The following is an 11,423-nucleotide window of genomic DNA, read 5'->3' as shown; positions in this document are numbered from 1 at the left end:
CCCAGCCTGTAGGGATGCTGCTGGTTCTTCCTACCCAGGTGCATCACCTTGCACTTGTCAGTGTTGAATCCCACGCTATTCTCATCCACCCACCCCTGTAGCCTGTCCAGGTCTGATTGTAGCTTATTCCTCCCTTCTAGCGTGCCCCCATCCCCCCACATCTTAGTGTCATCAGCAAATTTGAAGAGGGTGTTTTTTACCTCCTCCTCCAAGTCACTGATGAAGATATTGACCAGTGCGGGCCCAAGGACCGAGCCCTGTGAAACCCCACTGCCCACATCCCTCCAGACTGAAAATGACCCATCCACCACCACTTTCTGGGTGCGGCCCTCCAGCCAGCTGGCGACCCATTTGACCGTGTAGGTGTCGACACCAGAGTCCCCCAGTTTCTTAATGAGAACAGGGTGAGAGACAGTGTCAAAGGCCTTCCAAAAGTCCAGAAAGACTATGTCCATTGCTACCCCTGCATCTAAGGATTTTGTGACCTGGTTGTAGAAGGCCACCAGGTTGGTCTGACAGGACCTGCCTCTAATGAACCCGTGTTGGTTGCCCCTAAGCATAATCTCCCCTGTTGGCCCCTCACGGACATGCGCCAGGATAACTCTCTCAAAAAGCTTACCCAGGATCGAGGTGAGAAATAGTGAAAGTTTAAAAAAAAAAAAGTTTTAACTCAATTTCCTAAAAATATGATTTTTACAACCAAGTGCCAAAAGCCAAATTTACTGTCACTGATATTAAAATTTATGGATTTTTCTTTGTATTCAAAACTTATAGTACCATCAGTAAATACCTAAATTCACTACTCCTTATAGGATTGAAACATCAAGAGACCAAAAAATATTGGGCAAGTCAATTTATCAGTCAACTTTTATATAGATATTTTTTTAAAATGACAACATGCAGAAGCAGCTCCTAAACCAGATCTGATGATGTAAACAGTATAAGGTATATTTACATAGATATGCAGAAGAGTTTGTAGCATAAGATTATGAAGAGGGCTGTAGGTCTTCCATAACAATACGTTACATAAAGTATTTCCCCCGTTTATAGGCTTTAACAAATCTCTTTTACACAATTATATATCTCACTTTTATGTTTTACTCCTGCTCCCTGGTAGATTACTGCTACAAGGAAGTTTAAAGGAAGGGAGTGGTGGGTACAAGGAACAGCTGGAATGTGTCTGGTTTCTATAACACAATAAAAACCAAGTGTTTTCTGAAGCTCAACAAGGTCACAGACAAAATATAGTACACCCAAATGCTCATTAAAAACTTTAACTCTGTGGATAAATAAAAGTGCCTGATAGATAAAAGACATTTAGCAAAAGAAGTTTAATGAAGAAAAAAAGCCAATATATGCCTGTTCACTCTTGTGCTATATAAAGAAAATAGTAGTGACCCAATAAAGCTGATTAAGGGTTCAAGTCCCAGTTCAAGGACAGAGCAAAACAAAGTATTAGCAACTCCCTGACTGACTATAGGTGGTAGTCACAAGTAGATGACTTCATAGCGGGGAAAAATGGAAAGAAAAATCTAAATATCAGTATTGTCTATAGACTACTAAACAATGTTACATATACCAAGTGCAGAAGACCTGCATTTAGACGCATACAACAGCTTAACATGCACTTTCAAAAGTACTACCCCAACATTGCATAAGATTTGAGAATAATACCAGAAGTTACAAAGGCAGGCATTACACAAAAGGAAATATGCCACACTGCAAACTCAGCTAAAAGATTATATATACACACTTTACAGAACAGTATGAAGCATCAAGAGTTATCCAAATTTCTGAGAAAAGCATTAACATTTTATGTTACAAATCACACTTTTGATACCCAAAACCAACTCATCTTGCTGTTCCCCCTACCACACTTCTGTATAAACACCTCTGTATTCTTAACATCTTTGCTCTATGAAGACAAATCATTTTCATAGTTTGTGGCAAGTTAGAGATTATTTTTAAATTTTCACTTCTATTACTACTTACTTTGATGTGTGTATGTTGCAAAACTCGTTCATGTTTATGCATTAATTAGATAACTTCAGCTTTACTCAAGGGCCCATTGCCAAGAACAGAGAGAGAGAGAAAGAGAGAACTGATGCTTTCACTTAATGGAGGCTTAAATATATCCCTTATGCAGACATTAAGAACCTAGCCAAGACTCTGGCACTAAAACCATAAGGAAGTTCTCCAGGAACAAGCCCACCCAGATTTTACAGGTTTATAGGACTGCTCAATATTAGATACAGTCCAAGCAAAATAACAAATACAGTTTGCTTTTCATTTGTGTGGTTTTCATTCTGAAAATGTTTAGGAGATTGATTGGTTCTTCATACACAATTTGGGCATATGTTGATTTGTAATCAAGCAAAATATCTTTGCTACTGTTGCACAACTTAGTATAGAGGTTCTCAGAGAGGGTGCCATAAGGTTCTTTTAAGAGTGCCACTGGGTGGTATGAAATATTAGCACTGTTAGGTGTGCAGACACCTACATGTGATCCGCAAAATAAACCCAGAGGCTTCCGATAGGAATCCACAGTGTCAAAAGCATTGTAACTTGCTGTAGTCTTTCCAAATGCTTTGCAACATAAGAGCTGCTCTGTTATTTTTCAGAAATTAACAAATGAGTGAAAACTAGGAGCTGGCATTTTCCCAGGGTGCCAGAGTCTAATGGGGGTTGAGAACCACCAACTCAGTATGATCAGACAACATAATAACTAGTCCATACTCTTCTTGTTAGCTAGCACCATCTCCATGCTTATTTGTGCCTAATGTTGAACAAAACTGTAGTTATTATTTCCATGTTTGAAAAGAATCTGCAAAGAAAGATTGCTATGCAAATACAGGAAATACACCCCAGCTAGACATCTTGGCTGTATTGGCAGAAACCATGAAAATATACAATAGACATGCAGACTTTAAAACATGTTCCATAAAGAAGCATTTGGTGACCACATGTTAAACAACCACTTCATTGGATTCAGTCATTATACAATGTGCCCAAGTCAGAGGGTTATTTTAGTAACTCAGTCTCTTCTACAGAAGAAATTCTCTCTTCAGGATGACTCTTCCTGCCAGTAACTCTCAAGCAAAATACATAGGATTTTTATTAGAAATTTATTTCCAAAAAAGCCTCTGCCATAATTTCTTTGACAGCACTTAAATATACTAGTGGTTTTCTAAATCGCAGAGGAAAGTTTGAACTCTGAAAAGTGCAGAATATGCAACAGCTCAACAGCCAATAAAGTAGCCAACAAACACTCAACATCCCACAGCACTTCATTAAAGTCTATTTTATTCTGTTTCCATTAACTGGACAGGGCAAGTTATGAATGGTAATGGGATCTTTAACTTCCAACCAAACGCTACGTTTCTTTTGGGTTATCTGACAAATACAAAGAAGCTTCATCTTCAGACCAGAATCTCTAGCAGTAAACCATCTGTCTTTCATTATTAAATAGTGCCAACAAAAGAAATTCTCTCTTGCTACACTGCAGCACTCCTGTAAAAGTTAAGAAAAATAATAATTCGACAACTGATATCTTGGCTAGGATTACAAGTCTGATGTCCTTGATGACAGTTATCAAAAACACTTTATAAAAATTACCATGTTGTGAAATTTATGACCTCTAGATCCATTGGTTAAGTTAGGAAGGCCACAAAAGATTGCTTGACACTTTGCAACATTAGATGTCTAACACATTTTTCATTTAAGTGGGTCTCTCAGAGTTGCTACATTTGAGACACCTACAGGCCAGATAACTTCACTCCAACAACTTCTTGTAACAAACTCAAAATCCCAGCAAGACCTGTATGGTTTACTGGAAGCTAAAGAGTTACTATTCTAAAATTAAACACTATTGGCCCAAGGATCCTCCAACTAGACCCTTACAAGACTTGGTTGGTTAGACTGCAAGTTATTTTAGGAAATAATTTAAAACGGCTGAAATTTACCTGGAGATTTGAGCTTGCTTAAAACATGAAACTTAAAAATCAAAACCATACAAGCAAGATGGCTCTCTCTAAACATAATATGTCTGCTACTCATTCTCTTTAGACTCTCTGAGGGGCATATCCTCTAAGAAGGTAAGTATATCTCTGCCAGCCTCCCCTCAAACACACTAAAATTCACTAGGAATGGTTTTCAGGTAGAATGGAGAGAGAGAGAGAGATACATAGTCTGCTCTCATGTTTTGAGGCATTGCTTCCCATTCAAAAGGCAAGAAGAATGGTTTGTGGTTAACACACAGAAGTGGGCGTCAGGAACAGTCCTATTTCAAGCTCTGTCATACATTTTCTACAGTACCATGGTTAGTAATAGCTGCCCCACAAACCAAGAATATTTTGAAGATTTTGTATGCCACTTCAACAACAGATGTTAGATTCTGACTAGACATCATCTTACCCCACTGAAGTGACAAATGAAGGAAAAAAATAAAATAAATCACACTTGACATTGGTGGTTTTAAACTTTTTTCATTTGCAGACCCCTAAATATTTTGAATGGAAGTGCAAACCCCTTTGGAAATGTTGAATGCAAGTACAGACTCCTTTGAATTGTAAACATGGGTATTCACATACTTTTGTCTGATCATTGTCATCTTTTGCGGACCCCTTAGACAGCCTGCAGACCCCCAGGCAGGGGTCTGCAGACCAGAGGTTGAAAAACCACTGCTCTCTGTATAATCTTGACTGGCAATTTCTGTTACTGTCAGGGCCATGGGATTCCAGAAGTCTCAGCTATGAAATGTCTGTAAAGGACTTTTATTCAGGCTTGGTTTAGAAACTGGCCAGCAGAAGCATGTTTGAAAATGGTTTCCATTTTTGCTCATAAGCACCTATACTCTTCTGCAAAGTAAGTAATACAGCACTAAGCCTTCAACTCTGGAAATTAAAAATTCTGTGACAAGCAAAGAAACACTTCAGAGCAGAGGCATCAAACTGAATTCTGTTGGAGGGCCAAATTCCCACCTTTTCAGATGCCCACGAGGCACAGGCCAGGGGCAGGCAATTATTTTGGGTGGAGGGTGCCTTACTGAGTTTTGGTAAGCCATTGAGGGCTGCATGACAGGTAGCCAGGGGAATATTTTAGGGGCTCCACTGGCCGGAGAAAATGGCCTGGCAGGCTGCATCTGGCCCGCGGGCCATATTTTGCCCGCCCCTGCCATAGGCGGAAGCTCAGCCACAAGTGCTAAGGCTTCTCGTGACAGCAGCCAGCTCTGTGACCCTACAGGGACACTGTATGTGTGCACATGTGAAAGGATACAGCATTTGTGTGCAAGAAAAAGACTCTGCAGGGGCACAGGCTGATTCAACTCCTCCAGGGACCAGGAGAAGTTGGCTTGAGGAAAAGCTCCCTAGCCTTCTCCAGATTGGAGTCACCACTCTGGAGAAAGCATAAGGGGCAGCTGATCCTGCCTATCCCATAGATCAAGAGGGGAGGGGGAAGGAAAGAACAGGTGCTACCTGCTCCCTGCCTCTTTCCCAGTGTGAGCAGCTTTACTGCACTGCTCCCCCATCTTGGCATGGGGTACTGAGTGCCGGGAACCCCTCCCAGTTTCATTTGCCACCTCTGCCACATAGCTGAACAGCTGGGGGACAAGGAGAAGCCAACCAGTGGGGTGCCAGGTTTAGGGAGGCTTTTCCTGGGGTAGCAGAGCCAAGTGGCTGCTCCTCACACAGGAGTTCCAGGTGTGCTGAGCAGGCAGCAGCTCTGGCCCACTACTCCATCTTCTCAGCTCCCCAGCACCTAGAGCCTAGTGCAGGGTACATTCCTGTGACCCCCCTGCCAGCTTCTCACAGTGGAGTACCAGGACTGAGAGGCTGGCAGGGTGTTGCCTACTTCTCCCTCTGCTCTACTCCCTGAAACCAGCAGCAGAGAGAAGCAGCAGCTGCTCCATGCAAGGCACTTTGACTTGCTGCTTCTCTCCCCTCCCACTCAGATCCAGGAGGGGAAGGGTGAGAAGAGACACAAGCTCCTCTTAGGTAATCACACAATTTCCAAGCTGGGAATTGCCAGGCTTGGGGAAGGGGCTGAGGGCTTTGCCCCAGTGCTTCCTCCACTTAGCTCTAGGAAAACACAAACAGAGCAGAAGAGCCTGATCCCCAGGTTCCATAGTCCAGTCTAGGCAGGTACAAGGAGTCTTTCCCCATATGCTACACTCCCTGCAGGATCAGGAGGAATGAGCAGGCTGCTCTCCTGGTCTTCCCCAGACCAGAATCACCCTGATCTTGGAAAGCACAGAACTAGGGCTCTGGCCACAGTAGCAGGGCTGCTTTGCACTACTTTTTCATGGGTGATGGCTGCTGGTAGGGGAAAACACTCCCACCACAGCACAGCCAGAGCTAGGGCAGAAGTCCGTGGGCTAGACAACCCAGGTCAGCATGTCAGATCCAGCCCATGGGCTATGTCTGAAATCTCTCCTTTAGAGTCTGGAACTCACTGGAAATAGCACTTGCTAAAATGTCATTTACAAAACAAGGTTGGCATTCTCAGCAAATGTACTGTTTATAATGTTTTTTTTAAGTGTCTGCTCAGATTTACTTTCAAACAAGCCTGTGCGGGGCAGGGGGAGGATAGGGAGGAAGCATACCAGTTACAACAAAACTGACTTCAGGAAAGGTTTCCCTTCACAATGGAGTCCCTGATCAAACTCCACTCAATAGGCAGTGGGAAGAGACCTCTAGGTCTCACACATCCCCAAGCTAAGTACTGAAGATGGCTGAACTGTCTCCACACTTTAACCACTGTGTTAGTGAGTATATGAGCAGTAACTCATTCTCATGAAACGCTGCATCAGGTCTTAGATATACCTAAAAGCAGAAAATAAATGTTTGTAATCTCAACATGGTTTCATAGTTTCCCTTCCCCTTAGTGCAACTACCACTGGCAAATTTAGGATGAAGCAAGGAATGAGGCTAACATCTAAAAAAGATGAAACCAAAAATAGAAGTACTTAGATCTCAACCAACATAGACCTTCTCACAAAAGGCAACTAGCTGTAGTTTACAAACAGTTTCTCCCCCGCCCCCTTTATTATACATTTATTTGAAAGTATACAAGTTAATGTTTCGATACTTTCATCTTTCTCCAGTGTTAGCCGACGTTGGCAAGATTTTTCAGAACTGCCTAAGTTTAGACCCTTATGTCCATATTTAGAAGAAACCTGATATGCAGAAGTACTGACCACTCAGTAGGATCCAATGGCAACTGACATCCATATGGCAATTTTAAATACGTTTGTAATGCCCTTTTTTACTAAATTTTGCAGACTTGGCCATTTTTTTCCTGTAAAAAACTTCAACCTAACCAAATGCAGACATTAGTGTCTTCATTTTCTCTGATATGGAAACTAAACAGGGCTAACATTTAAGAGAAAAAGAGACTGATATTACCAAAATTAAATACCAAGTGACTGTTACTTTTTTGAAACTAGTGGTTATTAAAGCCAGGAAACCAAAAGAAAGATGCACTACTATTAAAATTCAAATATTTGTTTTAAAAGCAATATGTTTATATATTTTGGCCTCAGGTGAGAGTGTTTATTTTAAGCCAGGATATAATTTGGGTATTGGAACTTTATTTTGTTTAAAATAAAAATCGTTATCTTTGTGCATAAGATTTTTAAATTTGAAGAACTTGGCAAGACATTTGTAATTCACAGTCAAAATACTGGCACATTACATCAGACAAATTAGGAGGTATATAAAGAAAGTTTAAAGGTCTGTTTTTCTACTATACAGAAAGCAATGAATACTTTACGTTTACATAGTTTTAGTACTACTTCTCCCTATGTGTTACTGGCAGGAGAAGAGAAGACCTTTTGTTTGAGTTGTACAGCCAGCCAATGGTAAATGGAAGAAAAAACAAGACATTTTAAAAATAGGTTTGCAAATGTGTTTTCAAGAAAATGATGTAATGCTATCTAGTGAAAACTTCACTAAATTGAAAATAACTTAAAGGGGAAACGAAGTCTTTTAAGCCCTGAAATGAATATAATATGTGCAAACTGGATGAAAACAACAGTTCCTCTTCACGTACTTACTGGGTTCTTAGTCCACAGCCCTGAGTACTCCTTGCACAGGAGCATGGTTTGCAAAAGAAACAGAGAACCCTGAACTCAAGTCTTAACAATTTAGTAAAGGGAAAAATTAAATATGTTTTCTTGACAATTTATGATTTGAAAAGCAAAAACGTTAAAGAGCATGTGTGGCAATTTACCAGGTTTAATGTGTGATGTACATAATCTTAAAATATTTGACATCTTTAAATTATTACATATAGAGGAGAAATTAATCTTTAATAGCATGCAACTATTGAAAATGGAGTCAAAGCCTTAAATCTCTCATGTTTTTAAGTATTAGTTTTTAAATGTATTTCATGCGACTTGACTATTTCACACATTAGCAAGTTAGTCAATATGAAAACTTGAAAGCTTCACGCTTCATTCCAAAGCTTGTCGAACACAAAAATCCTTGCCTCTAGGACAATTCCTGGACTATCAGCACTACAGCATCACTCTAACACTAATATTCATGGTAATCATAGAAAATTAGGGTTGGAAGGGACCTCAGGAGGTCATCTAGTTCAACAACTAATCAAACATTACTTGTGTGCAAGACATGCATAATGTGCACCTTCCATGACACCTGCTAAACAAACCCTCCTCATCCATGTATTGCCAATCTCAGTCTGTGCAGTAACACATAGGCAGGCCATGAGGCATCAGTCTGCATAGAAGCTAGGCAAACAGAGCAGGTTGTTATTTATAGATTAACTAAAATTTAAGAAAAGAAGCAACAGGCAGAGCTTGAAATTATAGTTCTCAGCTTCTTGGAGTCTTTCAGAGGAGAAAAAAGAAAACACCTTGGATCCGAGCTGGACCAAGGAAATAGTCTGTGGAATGGTAAGAGAGTATAAGCAGTGATTGGAAAATTAACCCTCTGGAGCCTTTAATTTGGAGGGAGACACTTAAAGCAGTTGTGCAGCTTTGAATGACCCCTGTTACACAATAATTTTGGGCAGCTCTTGGAGCTTTTAACCCCTGGACTGGCCACACATTAACACAGCTTTTAAAGTGGTTTTAAAGCACTCATTATGCAGTTTGAAGTTACATCACTCCAGGGCAGGATTATCCCTGCTCTGCGCTACTCAGCTCCTGTTCCATTTAGGTGCAGCCACTCCTCATAGCTGTGCCTCCCAAGTTGAAGTCCTCCAGGATCTCTCAGACCCCTGCCCAGAGACAGAAGCCTGTCCTGGCTCACCAGCCCCACGGTGGCAACTCACACACCTTCCTCCGCCTTGCCCCTGCTCACCAGGCCTGTGGCAGCAAGTCAGAGCTGTGCAGGTGTGGGGGCAGTCTGGGAAGGTTTCTAGACTAAGGGTGTGACTGCTCCAAACTAGCTCCACCCAGGGTTTAAAATCACATTTTGACACGGGGGGGTGGTGTCTGTAAAAAAATAAATAAATAAATAAAAATTGGGCTGCCCATCACAACGCCCTACGAAAATTGGAGACCTTCCCTTCCCCGGGGTCATGATTTTGAAATCTTATGAGGGGACTCTTGTCTCTTGTGGGGCAGCTCAGAGCCCCCTCCCAAGTGCCCCCCTAATCTGAACCCTACTACCAACAATCAACGCTTGTGCTGCTCACTGCGGAAAGTGCAGCAAGGCCCTAAGAAAAGAAGCAACAGGGTGAGCTTGAAATCACAGTCATCTTGGCTTCCTGGAGTTGGGGGGGGGCACCTGGAGTCCAAGCTGGAGCCGGGGGGCGGGCAAAAGGGTGCAAGCAGCGCTGGGAGAATTCAAATTCATTAGTTTGAGGGGAGACACTCCGAGCAGCGGGGCAACTTCGAATGCCCCCTCCTAAGCACAGGAGGCGGCTACCCCATGGGGAGGGCAAGTGTGCGGAGCAGACCCGCCGAGGCAGGCGCTTGGCAGGGGCTGGAAAGGAGGAGAAAGGCAGGGGGCGACTTCAGGCCTGCCCGGAGGGGCTGGGGACTGCCCCCCGAAGCAGGGCGGGCGGGCAGAGCAGGACGGAGACCCGAAGCTAGGAGCGATGCTGGGGCTCTCACCTCCACCCAGCGTTGGGCTTCAGCAAACGCCTCCTCGCAGCCGCCCGCCGGCTCCTCGCCGCTCTCCATGGCAGGAAACTGGGGGGTGGACAAGACACAGAGCTCAGCCGCGGCCGGCGCAGGCGAAGACAGGAGGCGCAGGGGCTTTTCAGCACTGCCGACCGCTCCCTCCTCTCTCGCTCCCTCCCCAGAGCCGCCGAGGCTCAGAAACCACAAGAATTTGAAGAAGCCGCTGCTACCAACTACCCTCCGGGCCCGCCTCCGCCTCCGCCCGCTCCTGTCTCCGAACCCGCCCCGTCGACTGCTCCCCTCCCGGCCCACCTGCCCCGGCCCCGCCTGGCGGCAGGTAGGCGCAGTCCCCGCCCCTGCACCTGGGCAGCGCCGCCTTGCCCGCCCGCGGGGGGCTCTTCTGGCCTTGCCCCGGGGAGCTCAGGGCCCTGGGCCCCCCACGAGAGATGACAGCCCCCATGTAAGATTTGAGAATAACCCTTGGGGCGGGCAGGGCACCCGCCGACGCCACCGGCAGCATCGGTGGCGGGGACGGAGCTGGCGAGCACCGGCAGCAGAGATGGCCCTACGGGGGGGGGGGCACGTGCCTTCCCTACCAGTCACCTATGGCCGCAGCCCTCACCTAAAGCAGTGGCTCTCAACCTTTTTTGTACTGTTTGTAAGCATCAATGGCCAGGCCCGGCCCAGTGCCCCTCACTCCCGACTTGCTGCCCCCAGCGTGTGGGGGGCATGTAGGGCCCCAAGCAGCCCCTCACAGGCTGGAACTTGGCCAACATGCCAGGGAAAAGCCATGGCTTCCCATGTTTTTCTCCTTTCAAGGAGAATCCATTTGTAAAGTTTGTTCACGACCCTTTCACATATTCTTGCAAGCCACATTTGGGTTGCGACTCATGGGTTGAGAAACGCTGCTGGCCTAAAGGAACCCCTGCTGGAGGCTCCGGTCACTGCCTTCCTTCTGGAATTGCAAAAGGTAATGCGCAAGGGAGCCAGCTTGTTGGCCTGAAGTTAGGCAGCTGGGGGTGGGGGATGGATCTGAGGCCCAGTTCCCAAAAGCTGATGCTCTCTAAAATATCTTATTTTGCTCATCTACCCTGACTTATGATAACAACCATTATTCCATTTGGCCCCCATGTTTCCTGCCCCTTTCCCTCCCATCTGTCCTCTTGCTTCTCACTGGGCACATCTACATGTCCATATTAATACATTACACACTGGAGTTTATTGTTCCCAGATGCTGCATTTATACACATGCATCTAGGACCACATCACTTTGCACCCGGCTGGGGCAGCTACAGTTGGCAAGGCACTGGGGGGGGGGGGGGGGGGGGGGGGG

At 44.6% G+C, this 11,423-nt stretch overlaps 1 long non-coding RNA gene across 1 annotated transcript in view; it reads right to left on the bottom strand.

The window, feature by feature from the left end:
• Positions 1-4,647, bottom strand: part of LOC109302841 — a 22,822-nt gene extending 18,175 nt beyond the window's left edge. The window contains exon 1 of the long non-coding RNA XR_002098946.1: positions 4,574-4,647. This is a non-coding gene — a long non-coding RNA (uncharacterized LOC109302841). The remainder of the gene's footprint in view (positions 1-4,573) is intronic.
• Positions 4,648-11,423: the final 6,776 nt, after the last annotated feature.

This window comes from Gavialis gangeticus, unplaced genomic scaffold (assembly GCF_001723915.1).
Source record: "Gavialis gangeticus isolate Ggan-Ray unplaced genomic scaffold, GavGan_comp1, whole genome shotgun sequence".
In the NCBI taxonomy this organism is placed as follows: domain Eukaryota; kingdom Metazoa; phylum Chordata; order Crocodylia; family Gavialidae; genus Gavialis; species Gavialis gangeticus.
Note: the sequence above shows the minus strand (reverse complement) of the source record. Positions and strands in the feature narration are given on the sequence as shown.